This window comes from Anoplolepis gracilipes, chromosome 9, assembly GCF_047496725.1.
Source record: "Anoplolepis gracilipes chromosome 9, ASM4749672v1, whole genome shotgun sequence".
NCBI classification, from domain to species: domain Eukaryota; kingdom Metazoa; phylum Arthropoda; class Insecta; order Hymenoptera; family Formicidae; genus Anoplolepis; species Anoplolepis gracilipes.
The window spans coordinates 3,634,383-3,651,447 of NC_132978.1; the positions used below are offsets into that span (position 1 = coordinate 3,634,383).

The window sequence follows — 17,065 nt, forward strand, 5'->3', positions numbered from 1 at the left end:
TAACCGTGAACGACGTAATCAGCTCACAAGGACGACGAAATGTTGGCATTGGCGTGGTTGCTGGGGACGATCATGGCGGACTAGTTTTCGGGAGGGCGAGTTTCCCGGGAATGGGAAGTCGCCCGGAATTGACAGGAATCGGAAGAGGGAGAGGGAGACGATAAAGGGAGGAAGAGAGTGAGAGAGAGAGAGAGAGAGAGTTCGGGACATTGGCTCCAGACCCTCTGGCGCCGTCGCGACGCTTCCCAGCTTTTGGCAAAACACATCTTATCCCGTCGCATCCCGGTCCTACGGGCGCCTAGTTTTTTTATGGCTATTGCTGCTGGTTTCAGCACCCGGGGATCCCCCATAAAATCTCGTCTTCTCCTCGCTCGCCATCCCGACGATCCTCTTTCTTTCCCTCTTCCTTTCCTTTAGAGGCAATGCTATCGTCTTATATATATATATCTATATAATAGTAGAGACGTAACTACTTCCAATATGAGGAAGTCGTCGAATTTTATTTTCTCACGATACGAGTCTCATTACTCGTGCGCTATCGATTATTACATCCGGAGAGAAGTAGGTATTAGTAAAAGAGATGAATTATTTGTGCAAGCCAATAGATTTAACGGCAGATAAAAAGATTTTCTTTATTAATTATAAGGAAGGTTTTGAAATTTTTTAAATTATATTCTTATACGTATAATACGTAGAATAACGTAATATATGACTCTGACTCTTAAATGTTTCAAACTTTTCTGTCAATCTCTTCTTGTGTTTCACTTACTTTGATGCTCGAGTGAACTGAGAGACACTGGTCCTCCATGCAAGAACACCAATAAATATGAAAGCAGATAGTCTCGACAATCTCGATCCTTCCTTCTAGATGAGTCTATCGTCCCTCTTCCCCCGATTCGCTATTGCGTGCTATCGCTATGACGTACAAAGTATAGGAAACTTTTCCCATTGTCCCCCCCGAGAAATTTTATCTCTCACCGAGTAGATTTGATGCTGTCTCTTCTTGAGGAATTATTTTCATTTTGTGGGGATGAGTTATCGCGAGTTCCATATTACTTAATAGAGAAAAAAAAAAATAAATCCAACTTCTGGCATTTTATTGTACGAACAAATAACATGTAAAGTGATTTGCGAATATAATTTTAGAAGTGAATCTCATAAGTAATTTTGAATAAGAATTGTATATAAAATAAAGCAAGTTATTAAAAGCAATTGCTTAATTTAGATATGTATCTTCTCTGGAAAATAGTAGCTATATTAATTGTAACAAAAAAAATTGTTAATATGATATACTATTATCATAATATTGTTTTTTATATATTTTACTTATAATTAAAAATAGAAATATTTTAATGATAAAAAGAGAGAAAAGTGTAATGATTTATACATTCAGCTTTTGCACACATTTATTCGACCAATCTTTAATTTATTTTACAAAAAAAAAAAAAATATTTAAATATGCCAGAATTTTCGGCCAATACGTCAATTTTATTTCTTGCTTCATCATATAGGTAGCACCACGTGGAACCATCGTTAAAAGTTGGTCGGTAAAGTAGTAGAACGTAGTTATAGCGCGACATTGGTAGTCTTCACCTCGTACGGTAAAACCCCCGTAAACGGATGAAAATTAGATTACAAGATGTGATTCTGGCAATCGTCCAGCTTCATCTATATCGTTCTCCTGGCACCGAGACTACCAAGACGATAAAGGAAATTTATCGCGCATTCCGTATACCGGGTATGTATGTCACGCATTGTTTTACGTAGGTGTTCCCTTGTCCTATTTCAACAAAGAAGTTCTTCCACTCGGTACTGATTTCAAGGAAAATGGAAATATCTTTTAAAATTTCTCTATATTTGACATTATATATTTATACACTATTTATTTCGATAATTAATTTTTAAAATAATATCATAAATATGCAACAGAATTATTTAAACAAAGACGGAATCTGTTGGGTTGAAAAAAAGTATAATGCAAAACTAAATAGAAATATTTTTTATAATCAACATAGATGGAAAAAATAATTTTATTAGATTTACCCGGGAAAGTGGGAAATTTTCTCGCCTCTACATGTGCTTAGGATTTTGTATAAACAAAAGATTACTTTATTATATATTTGTATTTTAATATGTATGTATTTTAAATGTAACTCGCGAAACAGTATTCTTCCCAAAAATTTAGCGAAATATGTTTGGGTGTATGAATGCGAATTTATCATTCTTATTGTATACTAAAATCAGGTGCATAGGAGATGAACGAGTCGCCTACGCGCGAGAGGGAAACGACATCTGGAGGACCAGCCTTGTCTTGACGCCGACGCGACAAGCACGCGTGGAATGCGCGAGCGAGCGAATTACGTTAACGTAGGCAGTCGAGTAGCGTAATGAACGCTACTGTTGCATTCTTTTCTCCTTTTTTAGCGCTTACTCCTTCCGACACAGCGGGCGTGTGACGTATCGTTGCCGCATCGCTATGTCATCTGGATCGAGAGACTGTATTAACACATCTTTACATTCATGCGTCCCACTCATTCGGGCTCTCTCTCTTCCTCTCGCTGTAGTCCATTTCAAGAAAACCTTAAAACCTAAAAACCTTCTTTCGTACTCTCTTCTCGATAGTAAATAAAAATATAATATCAGAAAGGGCTAGTTTTAGGTTTTAGTTTGGGTTTAATAAATAAAATTCTTCCCTTTGAAACAAATGCGTGTAATGTTTGTATTCGTTCTTATTCATGTTTTAATTCTTTTAATGGAAATAAAAAATTAATTATATATTTATATAATTATATTTATATTAATTATATATTCATTTATTGAAAAATTAATTTTTTTCAAATAAGAAAGAACCAACATTTTTAGATATTCTTTTCGTAATATTTTTCATTATATTATTATGTTTGTTTTTATATTGATTTGTTTTTAGATATGCAAAGTTTTTTGTGACATATTTTGTAAACGTAAAAGTTAACGAATTTATTATAATTATAAATAATGATCCTATCTGTATTCATGATATGCATATAAAATTAATAACACAATTGTTGAAGGTTTTCTATCCTCAAAGAGAGGAGGAAATGCATGGCCACTTCCTCGAGATAACTCTTAAATGATAAAGCGTCAGATTGTCATATTTTTGCGTAATAATACTTTAATCTTTAACGTTCTCAATTATCATAATGTTCTTCAACCTTGGATCAGTTTTTAAATCATAAGAAGAAAATGATTTAATACTAAAAGTACTAGAGCAGTTTTTCTGAACGTCTTTCTATTTTATAAATTAGTAACTTATTTCTTGTGTGAAAGATAAGATTCTGACATTTTATAACTTTTTATTAATTATTTCCATTATTAAATAATTGATAAAAAGTTATAAAATCTCAGAACTTTATCTTTTACACAAAAAAATAAGGTATTAATCTATAATTAAATAATAGAATTAAAAATATAATTGGAATATATGTAATATAAGAAGAATATAATTAAAAAATAAAAACGGTCAGAAAAACTACTCGATACTTTTAGTCTTAAATTGTGTTAAGTTTTGATTTAAAATCTTTGTGATTCTTTATAGATTCTTAAAAACAACGGACGAATTAAAAGAAGAATTTCGTAAATATACGTTGATGCCATCCTGAGCGCGCGAGCTTAACATTAACTAAATAGAGTTTTCCACGGAAAAATTCTTTACTGAATACGCCTTTCAGCGGGTTAAACTTTCCGAAGAATTTATTTTCGTCGACCTCGCGATCGAGATACCATAAACTGCAAATCGTAAAGTTGTTTTTTTTTTCGTACATCTAGTTTTATTTTAGCAGTCGGAATAAGAGAGAAGAGCGAAAACGCTATCGTCGCGAAGCTTAATACACGATAAGACCCGAGAGCGAGTCGCTCCGCAGCTGTAACATACGTATTATATGATTACGAAAGCACGTACTACGAAAGACTACGGGGGCACTCTGGAAGGAGACTGGCATGACCAAATTTGGTGCGGTCTCGCTCTCTTGTTCCAGACTCGCCGGAGAGGAAGTTTGGCGTTTTTAACCCTCCGCACGTGCAGCGTGATATTTCAAATAGAGAGTGCATCTACGGAACTGACGTATCTAAAATGACGTTTTTATTCGTGAAAAAAAAAATTAGTATTACAGCTATATATTAATAAGAACATAGGTTGCACCTGCCTGATTGATATTTTATTTATCGAGAAACACTGTATAAGTATTTCAATTACGAGCGAGTGTTTTGGAAGTAATGTTCTGTGAAATTTTTATGTCAAGGTAGCGAAATCGTTTAGGCGTATGCTACAAGCTCACTGGTGTAATTGTTATTTTTACGGAAGGACGACGGCTCAGTCGATTGTGTTTAACGCCACACGCAGGCGGATTCATTCGTATGCTTTATATTTAGAACAGTCCCGCTATCCGTGGTTATGGATTTTAGAAATGATATTTTTAGAGAGTCGCGCGTTTGTTTGGATCGGTTATTTGCATCAAAGTATAGGGACGTGCATATTGCACCTGATGCCATTTACCGCTACATTTAATTTGAGAGACTAGAGTAGAATATTCTCTTTCTATTATCCAAATGTAAAATCAGGAGAGAAGAATAATAGATTTTTCTAAATAATCTTACAAACAAAAGTTTATTCATTACATAATATAATATCTAACAAAATAAAAAATATAACAATACTTTGATCATCTTTTTTATATTTTATTCTTTTTTTCCTCAATTTTTACGTAGACTTATTAGTTTACGTATTGTTCTTATAACGATTTGGTTTAACAGTTTTTGGATATTTTACTAAAATAAGATTGAAATATTCGTTTGTTTCAAATGTAACATATATCATGTAAGCTTTGTGTTGAAATATTTATTTAAAAAAAAGTAGAAAAACATGTATTGCACGATTAATTTTTTCCTATATACATATATATAATATAAATTCCAATGGCTTATCTTTTTCAATCAATGAAAAAAAACATACTAGAGAAAAATCTAATCGAAATCAACCCAAAATATTATTTTATCAAAATATTCGAAAATACAGAAAGGCCGAAAAAAGTATAATCCGAAATCAATATAAGAGAAACGCAACGTTTGAAATTTTACAATTTTCCCGAAATATTAATAGAAATATATAATCGCATAAAAGACGCATATTTATATTAGAATATAAATTTTAGATACAACTCTCGTCATCTTTGAAGCTTTATTAGCTACTCAAATACCCTGATATCTGCGAATTGTATTTTATCGTACAAAAGATAAAACCTTTTCTAATCTCGTTACACATGTATACATCTCTGGTCTCCTTTTCCAGCCTATAAACACGTAATTCTTTTAGCCAGTTTTATTATCGGATTCTTTTAAAGCAGGGAGCTACAGCGCCACCGCGTTCCCATGTCTCGGTCGGCCCTGTCGCCGCCGCCGCTCACGCTCACCGTTGGACGACGGGAACGCCGGAATCGTGGAACGGCGGAGAGTCGCAAGAGTGTTGTCGGACGTGGTGCCTGTGTGCGGCCCCCGAAGTGTAGATAAATCGCTTGTCGTGCGACGGGAGACGCGTGTCCGGCGCGCATCTATGGATATTCCTCGCGGTGAGTAAGCACGTGGACACGCTCGTGGCCGAAATTCGCGGCCGGCGTGCGATTAAAAACGCGCGGCCACGCGGCCGTCCGATTATATTATTGATTTTTCCGCCGCGCGATTCCCGACGCGACGGGAATATGGGCGTGCTTGCCTCTCGGACGCGTTCTCGACCGCTCCTCCGCCGCCTTCCGGTTTCCCCCTCGTCCCAATCGCCCCGTCGTCTTTCTGTCATCGTACGATCTCTCGACGTCTCTTGACGTTTCGCGGTCCGTGCGTTGCCGCGGCCGCGATCGCGAACGGGGCCTAACCTCAAAAGCCCTCTTAAGTCGTATATACGTAGGTGACACGACGGGCGACGGGCGACGGGCCGACGAGTGGCGTTTCTCCCGGAATAGAAATGATTCAGAACGCACGGACGATTGACAGATCGCCGCGGTTTCGCGATGATGACGATTTACATATGTACGGTATGTGCGTGTGCGTGCGTACGTTCGTGCGTGCGTGCATATATCATACGCATGCAGATCTACGTGTGTTTGTAGAAGTATACAAGTGCGTGCGACAGGGGGATGCGGGAAGCAGGAAGCGGAAAGCGCCTTCTTATTGATACCCGCACTCCGGCGGTTTTCGTTTGGTTAAATGCGCGACGTGCCAAAACAATAGGTCCCTGGAAAATCAATAGATAGGCCGTGCGAGAGGTTAAATAGAACGTTGTGTTGCTGGGATGCCTTGACGTCGCTGATGCCAGAATCTCCTCTCTTGTCAAGATTTGTTTTTTCTTCTCGCTCGATCTACCTACACGTCGCGCGTTGACATTGAGATAGCGGTCCCCGCATGTATCTCCAATTTGGTTGATTTTATGATTGACTTTCCTGTTGACGTTGATGGTTATTCTTATCAACATATTTGTTTTTTTTTTTCTCTCGTGACAGATAGAATACGTTAATATGTCAAGGACATTCACTTTCGGCATTAGAATAATAAATAAAATAATTTTACTAATACACGAACGATCTTTCTTTAAATTGTTCGGAATTTAATTTTTACACTTTAACCTATTAATTATTTAATAATATTTATTCCTAAAAAATATCTGAGATATTTGGAAAATAACGTATATAATGCTTAACTGACATTTTTATATTACTTCTATATTTGATGAAAATTTAAACTGTGGCTTAAATCTTGCACTATATTTGTATAATATTAATAGAATGAAAGGATATAATATATAAAATTATAGTGATTTAATTTAAATAGACAATCAGAATTTAAGGTAAGATTATTGAAGTCAATTGATTGCCAGAATCAAGGAATTACTTGATTCGACAATTTACTGATGAATCACTTTATACGTAATATCTTATACATAGATATATTGCGATAGAAATTTTTTTTTAGAAATTGAATCACTTTACATATGTCTTAATTATACATTACATTGCTGTATTCTCATCGTGATACTGCATAAATTAGTTTTAGTATTCTAACATGACGATTTTTAAAAGCAATTTTTTTCGCGTTAATTAATTGATTAATAATTGTTACTGGCTTCGTGGAAATATAATAATAATAACAATGGCTTTTTATTGGTATAATGTTTTAATAATAGACAGTAAATGAATCATTGTTTGTCTTTATCATTGTACTTTCTATCCCGCGATGGGATTTAATTGGAAGTGAGACTAATCAGAATGATAGCAGTCACAAATCCCAATTTATGAATTCATCACGCGTGACATCCAAACATCCAATTATCCAAATATACTGGCTCCCATCGATATGGAACACGTTTTCGCGTCTTAATGGCATACTAGGAATAAGGCTAATCAAAATTATACCTCTCGCAATCAGAGAGTTAATCAATCTATGATTGCAGCGAGAGAATTATCTCGATGAATTATGAGAATCATCTGGTTACAGAAGGGAGCATTTTTGAAATATAAAACAATACATATCATTTATCGTCGGTTTATCGTCTGTTTATTAAATTAAATTTATGTTAAATTTATACAAAAAAGGATTAAAGCAAGGGCTTGATAATTATTGCATATTTTACGAAATTCTCGTGATACTATGTAGCAAGAATCAATGTTTCCATATTTGTGCTTTTGTCAATTAAGACTAATTTTCGCTGAATTATAACAGTCATCTGGTTACAGAAAAGAACATATAGAAATATAAAACAGTTTATTGCCTGTTTATTATAAATGAACTTATTATAAAAAGAGAATAAAAGAAGGGCTTGATTATAGTTAATTAATACATATTTCACGAAATTCTCAATTAATATATATTATGTAACAAAAATCAACGTTTTCAGATCTATGCTTTTGTTATTTAAGACTAATATGTTCGAGGATTCCAATTATGAGCGATGCATATAGATTGAGATACGCGCAGTTATTAAATACGTATGTACATGTTCGCCGTTTATTAGAGATGTATGCATGTGTCGTCTAGTAACTTAGAAATCTAGTAAACATGTGAAATTGCATGATCCATCGAAATATGTTAATAACGACAAGTTTTCTCATCAACTTATGCAAAACTGTATCGAACTTTACGTTATATAAATTGCGAGCAAAGTATTACCCTTTATAAACCTTCGCTTTTTTTTTTTTTTTTTTCAAGTGTGTTAAAGTTGTATCGGCAATATATATGTGAACCGAAATTAACTTTCTTCTCGACATGCGCTCGATCATTTGCGAATAGAATATGATTGATGATTGAAATATCGCTTGAATTTTATATATACATATATCAAAAGAATATTTTGTTCCTATTTAATCATTATATTCTGAAAGCTTGACTTTTGTACAATTCTTCTTTTTTGAGTTATTCGGAAACTATCAAAAGGGCTTTCAACATTTTAATTGAAGAAAATTCTCGAGTTGATATTTCAAAGGACTTGTATAATAAAACTTGAGATCCGGAAAATTTTATCAGCGCTAAACGATCTTCTACCATGTTGGAGTAATTCTTCCTGATTTTATTAGTGATTTTCCATCTGGCGGCTTATCTCAAAGCTGAGAAAAAGCGTGACGTAGCGGGATAATCCGTCGTCCGTGAAATCTCGGCGATACTCGGATTACGTGTTACCATTTACGACAAAGCCCGGTAAAAACGGAAAGTATAGTTCCGGTATACGAGCCGTATATAAATAGCCAAAGAGCGCGTACGTCCGGTGCGTGTGTATGGTGTTACAGTCAGTGCTGGATGATTCAAAATTAGTAACACGGCCGCCACACGTATTGTATACACACGTGTGCGCTGGGTATAGCGCACGTGTGTGAACGACGCGTACGTTAGTCGAGACGCGTGTGTGTTTCCTTGAAGATCGTAATGGAGCGCGAAGGAGACGACCGACTTGTGTGCGCTCGCGACGATGACGCATAATCGTATGAATCCGTGGCGTCATAGCCACCGGAGATTATGCATATGCATCCCGTGCACGCTGGCGCTTTGAAGCGTATACATGAGAACACAGTAATTACATAAAAAATATTTTTTTTTTTTTCTTATTAGGAAGGGAATAATTTTTTCCGCAGTTTGTTTTTGACACTGAATATTTTGCTCCATCACAATTTTGAAAACAAACTACGGAAAAAATTACTCCCTTCTAATGCTAAAACTATAATTTTTAATTATATTTACATTAAAATTTAAAGATTTTTTTAGGTCATTCAATACGAATTTGATGTAAAAATTTGTAAGTTCAAAATGTATATTTTTATGCATATCTAAATGTTTGCAAAAATCCAAACATTTTAACTTTTGTTATTTTGAATTTAACTATAGCATGATAAAATACATTAAAATTGTTTATTTTACCACAAATTTTTCAAAAATGTGACATAATGGAGCAATCTGGAAAGTGAAATTGTATATAACATTAAAAAATATTACGAGTTACGAGAAATAGTTATTCTCTTTCTTGTATTTTTTTTGTTGAATAATAGTTGATCTGAAAATCGCTATTAATTTATACACGCACATGCATACGTAGATTTAAATACGTGGATAATATACATACATATCATAATATTCAAACGTGAATTTAATAATAACGCAAGTCACATTTTTCAGAAAATGAGAAAAGCAAGGAAATAACAGATTATATAGAGATCCATATCATTCATAATTTATATATGAAAAGAACTTTGTAAATTAGAAATCCTTTCTTAATTAATGGTGACAAAATTTTTATTTAATTTAAAAGGTGCATTTTCTACTGTAGAAGCTACGAAACATTTTTTAATAAGATAGTTTAATAATTGGAAAGAAGACACTAATAATGCATTTTTTAAAACTAGAATGCCTCGTATGATGAAATTTCTTAATTATTGTTGTTTGTTAAATATCTGTTTTTGCGCTAATTTTTCCCTTATATTCGCGTTAATCATCATCGATCTGTCTCTCCCCGTTTGAATCCAGATGTAGCAGGGATTGACGGGAGAGAAAACTACGACGGCCATCAATTGCCTGTCTAGAGTGGATTCTCTATAGAAAAGTATCACGTTAGGGTTGCACTCCTTTGGCACGTACATCGCTCGACAGTGTCATTGAATTTCCGCGTTAACATATAAAACGCATTTACGCAGTTCCATTATATATAGAACATGAAAACAACATTGTCGATATTATCGAAAAAATACATCTTATTAATTGACGATGAAGAAACTTTTGAGAAAAAACTGATAGTTGAATGATTTAAATTTGTAAAACGATTTCGGGATTTTGCCCCGCTTATCGGCAGATTCGTTGATTCGCCAATTCAACTTGAACGTCACAATGGTCGAATTTCCCGATGCACCATCGTAAATTCACCGAGATATTACACATACACGCGTTTAGTATCGTTATTGCGCGAATCTGTACTTCGATACGTCTTATTCCGGTCTTTTTCCCGATCGTTCAGCCGAAAGAGAAAGAGAGAAAGAGCCGATAGCACCCCGTCCCCACGTTTATCCGTCACATTTAATCCAAGACCGCCCTTGTTTGCGCGGTTTTGGGTTACAACGCATCTAATGGATTATCCTTACATTCTGCCCTGAGACACCTTCTATCTCGTGTCATCGGTTCGAATGGTTCGCGCACGCGCGAAACATAAAAATAACAACGCGATTCCGATATTTACCAAACTTATTAGAAGATTTCACCGCGACCGATCGACGGGAGATATTATGGCGGTGTATATCGACAGCATAGCCATTTTGCCCTTTTATTTAGCGTGTCAAACGTGTTCCCAGATGATATTACGGAGATCGTCGTTCGCAGGATTAATTCGATACCTTTTCAGTCCGATATCCGCATGACATGTGTTAGCCAAATTGTGAATTTTTAACTCAATAGCTCAAATTTATCGCTTCTGCATAATATAATAAAATTATTCTTGATTAATTGCGATAAACTTTTTTTTACGATTTATTAATCAAATACCCATTCAAATTAATTTTGTGAAGATGAGAGGAATATAATTTCTGTTGTGTATAATGCTGATGCTCAAACTGAACAAGGGGGATTTAATAAACTCTTTTACGGGATTTTGCATCGTAATTCAGGTCGCGATACGTTTTTCGTGATAATCGCTCATTGCGAGTGTGCCGGGTCGTTACAGCAAACGACGATCTTTCACGAATCGATGCACGAGGCGGGACAGGACAATTCATTGGATTTATGGCCGTTATGATCCTCGCATAACCTACGTGTGCAACAACCCCATTACAGGATTATACGTTATGACTGGCACAATGCGCACTTTATTAGTTGTCTCTTGTCACCATTTTTACGACGATATTTTATTGCGCGTTATCCACAAATGTATAGTGTGTATTGCGCAAAATCGTTCGTTAGGTAACGAACAAATTGAAGGACACTTATTTCCCCCTTATTTCTATATTTTTTTATTTTTTATATTCTCCATATTATATAGATTTCTTCAGTTGATTAAAAAATTATTTACTTAGACTTGTATTATTTTGTATTTTTAATCTATAATTTACAAACACTTTATTAGATGAAAATGTGTATAGATACAGTGATTTCTGTCATTTTTCACAACGATGTCTTGATAAAAATATTAAAAGTATATCAAAAATTATACATATATAAGTGAATATTAATTTTAACTAAAATACAACTGCATTTATAATCCAGATAAGACACGATAAAAAGTGTTATGTCGATAGTTTAATAATAAATCATATAACGATGATATAACTTTCATATATAATATTTTCAAAATATATTTTATTACATACATATACTTTATTATTCCATCGATTTCTGCCTGGAAATTCGACCGATATTAAATTTCGTCGTCGCCGAAACAATTTGCATTACGAAGAGATTAATGGATTAACCACGAGATATATGTAACTAACGAAGAAAGTGCAGTTTTCAAAGCAAGTTTCTCGACGGATGAGATTAGGACGATACAATAAATTCATAACAAGCCGCAATTCAATTTCGTGTTTGCCACTCTTCTTATTATATCTTGTTCTCGTTGTCGTAATGCGATATCCGCATTCTGTCGTCGTTCGTTCATCGTGTGTTTGTTCATACCGCGTATCATAATTTAAGACGGCGACTGCATATACAGGCACCCACTTATTTGCATATCATTCTCGTGCGCGTAAGATAAATTGATGTAATAGTTAATTTCGAACAAACAATTTTTCTCGATTACGCGTGACGTTGCAAGAATTTGAGAACAAAAAATTTCGGATTAATTTGCATTAATTTGGCTTTGTTAATTAACAGTCATCGTACATTTGTACAATAGATAAAATCAAGGTCGTTAATATTCCGGCGAGATTCAGCCGTTCCGAAAATCGGTTATTGCTGGCATTGCATTACGATTCTTGATAAGTCATTCACTACTTTGTAATTTTATACGTCATAAATGCACACGACGCCAGTAGAGAATGAATCATTAAATAGCAAACTTGTTTTAAATCTTTTATATCAGAATTGCATTTAGAGAGGCATCATTGTATAAATATCAAGATAGTTTTAAAATTATACAATAATAATCGACAGATTGTCCGATACTTGACGAGAAATATCTCGTTGAGTAGAATAAATTTAGATGAAGAGAAACATCTTTATTAAAGAGATTAAATGTTAATTAGTGACGAAAAACTATATTTTGTACATTTCTTTTTAATTTAATTTCTTGTGATGCGCACACATGATCTCTTTGTAAAAGAATACACCCTTTTTCATCGATATTACATATTAGCTAAATTCAAGGAAACGTAAAGATCATAATCCGATTTATCTTCATATATGAGACTTTTTAATTAAAGAAGAGCAACGCCACTGAAAGCACGTTGCTCGAAATGCTCTTAAGATGTCAACAACGATCCATCTTGTCCTATGCGGGACGTGATAAGTTCCATCGGCGAATACGGTCCAGATAGCCGGATAGCCGGATAGTTCGGACTCACTTGACGCACGCCACACCCTCAAATCGTCGTCTTCGACGACGAGTGACCTCGCCCTTCCGCAGCCCGAATTCGAGAATGAATTCCAGTTCCGTTTCTGGTTGCGCACCAACAACACCCCTTCCTTCCTTCCCTTCCGCGAGCTCATCCACCTTCCACATCCCCTTCCACATCCCCTTCCACATAGTGTTCGTGTATGCACGACGAGGTAACGAGAGCGAGGCAGAGGTGGCATGTACGCGTGAGCGAAATAGAATCTCGAACTCTCATTGTACCGAGCATATATATATATATATATATATATATATATATATTGTGTGTATGTATGTGTGTGTGTGTATTACGGGCCGGTCTAGAGTAACGTCGAGGGGAGGACTAGAGGGGGAGGATACGAGGGAGGTCGAAGTCGGAACGAGAGGGTGCTGCACGCTTAGATGTGTGCGTGGGTACATGCAGCCAGCATCAGTGGAGCGTCTCGGCGTCGGAGGCGCCAAAGCGTCGCGGCGCCACCCTCGGCGCCCGCCATAACGCCGCCAGCACTCACCCCCTTTGGCTCTCTCTCTCTCTTTCTCTCTCTCTCTCTCTCTCTCTCTCTCTCTCTCTCTCACTCTCTCTCTCTCTTTCTCTGTTTTTCGACTTCCCTCTCGTCTTTGCTACTATTCTCCTTCTCTTCTTCTTTACCCGGCACACCCGAATTTGCGAAAATCTTTGAGGCGCCATTCCCTCCTCCCCCTTCTCTCTCTCTCTCTCTCTTTCTCTTTCTCTTTCTATCTATCTCTTTTCTCCGTCTGCCACATTTTTCGAAGAGGAAGAATCGTGGAGAATTTTTCTGCCAACACACGACACCGTTTTCAGAAGTTTTATTTCTCTTCTTTTCCCGATTCGCGACGACACGTGCCGGGCACGTTCCATATTGTTGGTGTCGCGTGGTTTCGCGACGGATAGGGTTATCTCGGCATTGTTTCGCGGTAACTTTTGCGTGACTTATTGTTAGGGGTTTTTATGAGGAGACTCAAAAAAAGCTCAAGTTGAAATATATAAAATAATATAATTTAATTGATAACTGCATTGTATAAATTCGCAAGATAGGTGTAGATTTTTTGATAGTTGTTTTAAATTAAAGTCAATAGTATTTGGAGAAATACATCCATAGCAGAACCTTTATCATCCGAATTAGTTTAGAGATAAAACGTTTAGATAATCATCTTTTCCAAATAATTAAATAATGTCTATCCTATTTTCTCAGTTTTCTTGAACTATTAGTAAGTTTTCTTAACATGACTATTATTTTAATGGAGTTGTGTTTTCTGCTTTACATCACCTAATAATAAGCTTATGCAGTAACATATCATATGTGATACGCATTTAAATTTATTTGCGTAAATTGTGAATTTGTGTACATGTAAAATATTTATTTTCATCTTGATATTGTGTCGAATAATGGATTATTCAATTAAACGTAATAAAGGTTTACTATATTGTGTATATTATTGCCAGTCCCAGTTTTATTAAATTTCTTATAATTATTATAATTAATAAATATTTTAATTTATTTTATTAAATCCTTTAATTAATTAACAGAAACGCGAAATCAAAAATAATTTTACAAATAAAAAATTATACTTAGTTTCTTTTATAATGTTACTTTACTGTATATAGAATTAAGATCTTCGCTTTGAAAGACTTTATGTATATATATATATATATATATATATATATGTATGTATATATAATTTTGTTACTTTGTTAATTTCTAGATACGCGTGACTGACGAGAAACGAGAACGAACACGCGGATTTTCGGATTGCACGCACACACAGCCAAGACAGGAGAAAGGAACAGCAACGAAGAAAAAAAAGCAACGACGAAGCAACGGTAAGTAACGAAGCGGCCGCTTCCGGTTCGCAAATTGTATTCACGTCCGCGCTTTCTCGTTTTGAGAAACTCGTAAAAGAGAGATCCCTTCTTCGTCGCATGCTTCTTTGGCACTTCTTCGGCGTGAGTCAGACGAATACGTGTAAGTGCCCTCGCAAGTGTCATAAACTCGCTCTCCTCTCCCTCTCCCTCCGTGCAGGTCCCTGAATTTATCTTTATTCCACGTTATACAGATACGAGGAGGCTCGTCCCTCGCTTCAATATGGAATATTTCTGGGCCATAAGCCCGAAAACATAATACTTAATTGCGACAAATATGGCCCGTAAAATTTGAATAGGCATTTCGGGATCGAAAGGAGAAAAGGACGCAAAGGGTGAAGATGCATTTCTTCTCGTCATAAATACGCGAGCGAATACGTGTTTGACGAATTTGATTGAAACATCAGAGATCTGGATAAACATTTTATTCTAAAATTTTGTTTGACCATTCCTTCTGTCACATTTAATTTGATTTAATTTAACTGATAATATTGCGAGTACTTTCTCCTATAATTTTACGTCCCCTTTTGCAGCCTAGCAAAGTTTCATGCGCTTTCGGGGCGCAATGAAGATAAGGAGAAACTTTTTCCTAACATTGTGCCGGACGCAGTTCTACGTGTCACACGTGTCCGGGCGTAGATAAAAGATACCTTCTAATAAGAATATGGACAAATGGCCCGTTACAAATGGCGTTAAACGTCGATGGTCTCCGTTGACCAATTCTCGCTCGTATCTCCCTGTATTATCTTTAATCTCCATTCTGCGGTTCGTACGCATCTGTTCACCGTTTCGTAACAGTTACAGTTGTGTTTCGAAGGATTACAAGTTTATTACAACCTATCGTTTTCGACAATAATACCGGAATTTAACAAACTTGAACCAAGAGAAGATTCAAAAATAAAATAGAGCCATACATCCTTTTTATTTTATTATCGTCAAAAATTGAAATTTTTCCCAATTTTTTATTTCCAATTATTTTTCTTGTCGTATTTTTTTCATAGAAAATTCTGATAATTCTGTCGTGAACAGTTTTTAAAAATTTCTATTGCATGGAACAGCAACGAATACGATTTTGCGAACCATAAAATTCGGAAAAACTCTTTGGAAATTCAAAGTGATGTATGATATAGCTAACGCGTTCGGATGGAAATTATATTACATGATTAAGTATAATATTATACGACGCGAGAAATTCTTTATCTAGGACAAATTTTAGAATATTTGAATTTTGTGCGATATATATCTATCTACAATCGGAGTAATACGAGCATCGATGGCCCATACGATGGACAGCGAAACGTTATGGTCCAGACATTTTGGCGCCAAACTTACAGCTGTCTACACATTGAAACTCGCACTACGAGCTGCAAACAAGCACCAGGACCGACAACACTTGTTCTACTTGCGCGGTAGATTTATATGACAAGTTGAACGGATGACATTCGTTGCCACTTTTGATCATAACTTTTGCAGCCATTTCATACTTTTATATATGAATGTAGCATTATCTTTTTCATAAATGTGTGTTTTTTTCAAATAGCACATTTTGTTATACACTACAAATACACGATAAATCGTAACTTTTTTGAAAATATCGATTTTTCTAAACAATACATCGTTCATGAGATTTGCGCCATAAACGCAATATTTTATCGCGAATATTACTTATTTATCTAATTTCATTTGCATTGTTGTGAATACGTAATTGCATAATTATTACATACTCTCTTGATAAGTAAAGGCTTTTAACACTTTGTATTTTAATTAAGGCATTTACAACAATTGGAAATAGTGGAGTAAACTCTAATAGTTTACGTTTCCACTCGCTTATAATTTTCACGAGAGAGAATCCTCCACTGTATAATTGGCAGCCATAAAACTTTTCCGGTCGTAAATCGTTGTCGGACGAGCGCTGCATTTTCGGGGACTGACCACACGCGCGCAAATTCGTGGGGAAGAGGAAGAGGGAGGGGGACGAGAGGGTAACTCGAATCGACAGGCGCATTGTCAGGCCGATTAATCGAACGATAAGTTTCATCGTGTATGGAAGAGAGTGATTGACGCTACCACGATAAGGGTTGATGGCCGGAGAGAAGAAGAGATAGATA

At 35.5% G+C, this 17,065-nt stretch overlaps 1 protein-coding gene across 3 annotated transcripts in view; it reads left to right on the forward strand.

Moving 5' to 3' along the window:
• Rhea (Talin_middle and talin-RS domain-containing protein rhea) overlaps positions 1–17,065 on the forward strand; it is a 64,216-nt gene that overhangs the window by 13,964 nt on the left and 33,187 nt on the right. Inside the window, exons 1-2 of one of the 3 annotated variants that reach the window (XM_072899923.1) lie at positions 5,436–5,600; positions 14,801–14,918. The gene's annotated coding sequence lies outside the window, so the exon portion shown is untranslated. Of the gene's footprint in view, positions 1–5,435; positions 5,601–8,274; positions 9,082–14,800; positions 14,919–17,065 lie in introns of those variants that run through there. The other 2 variants (XM_072899924.1, XM_072899925.1) reach the window with 2 other exon arrangements.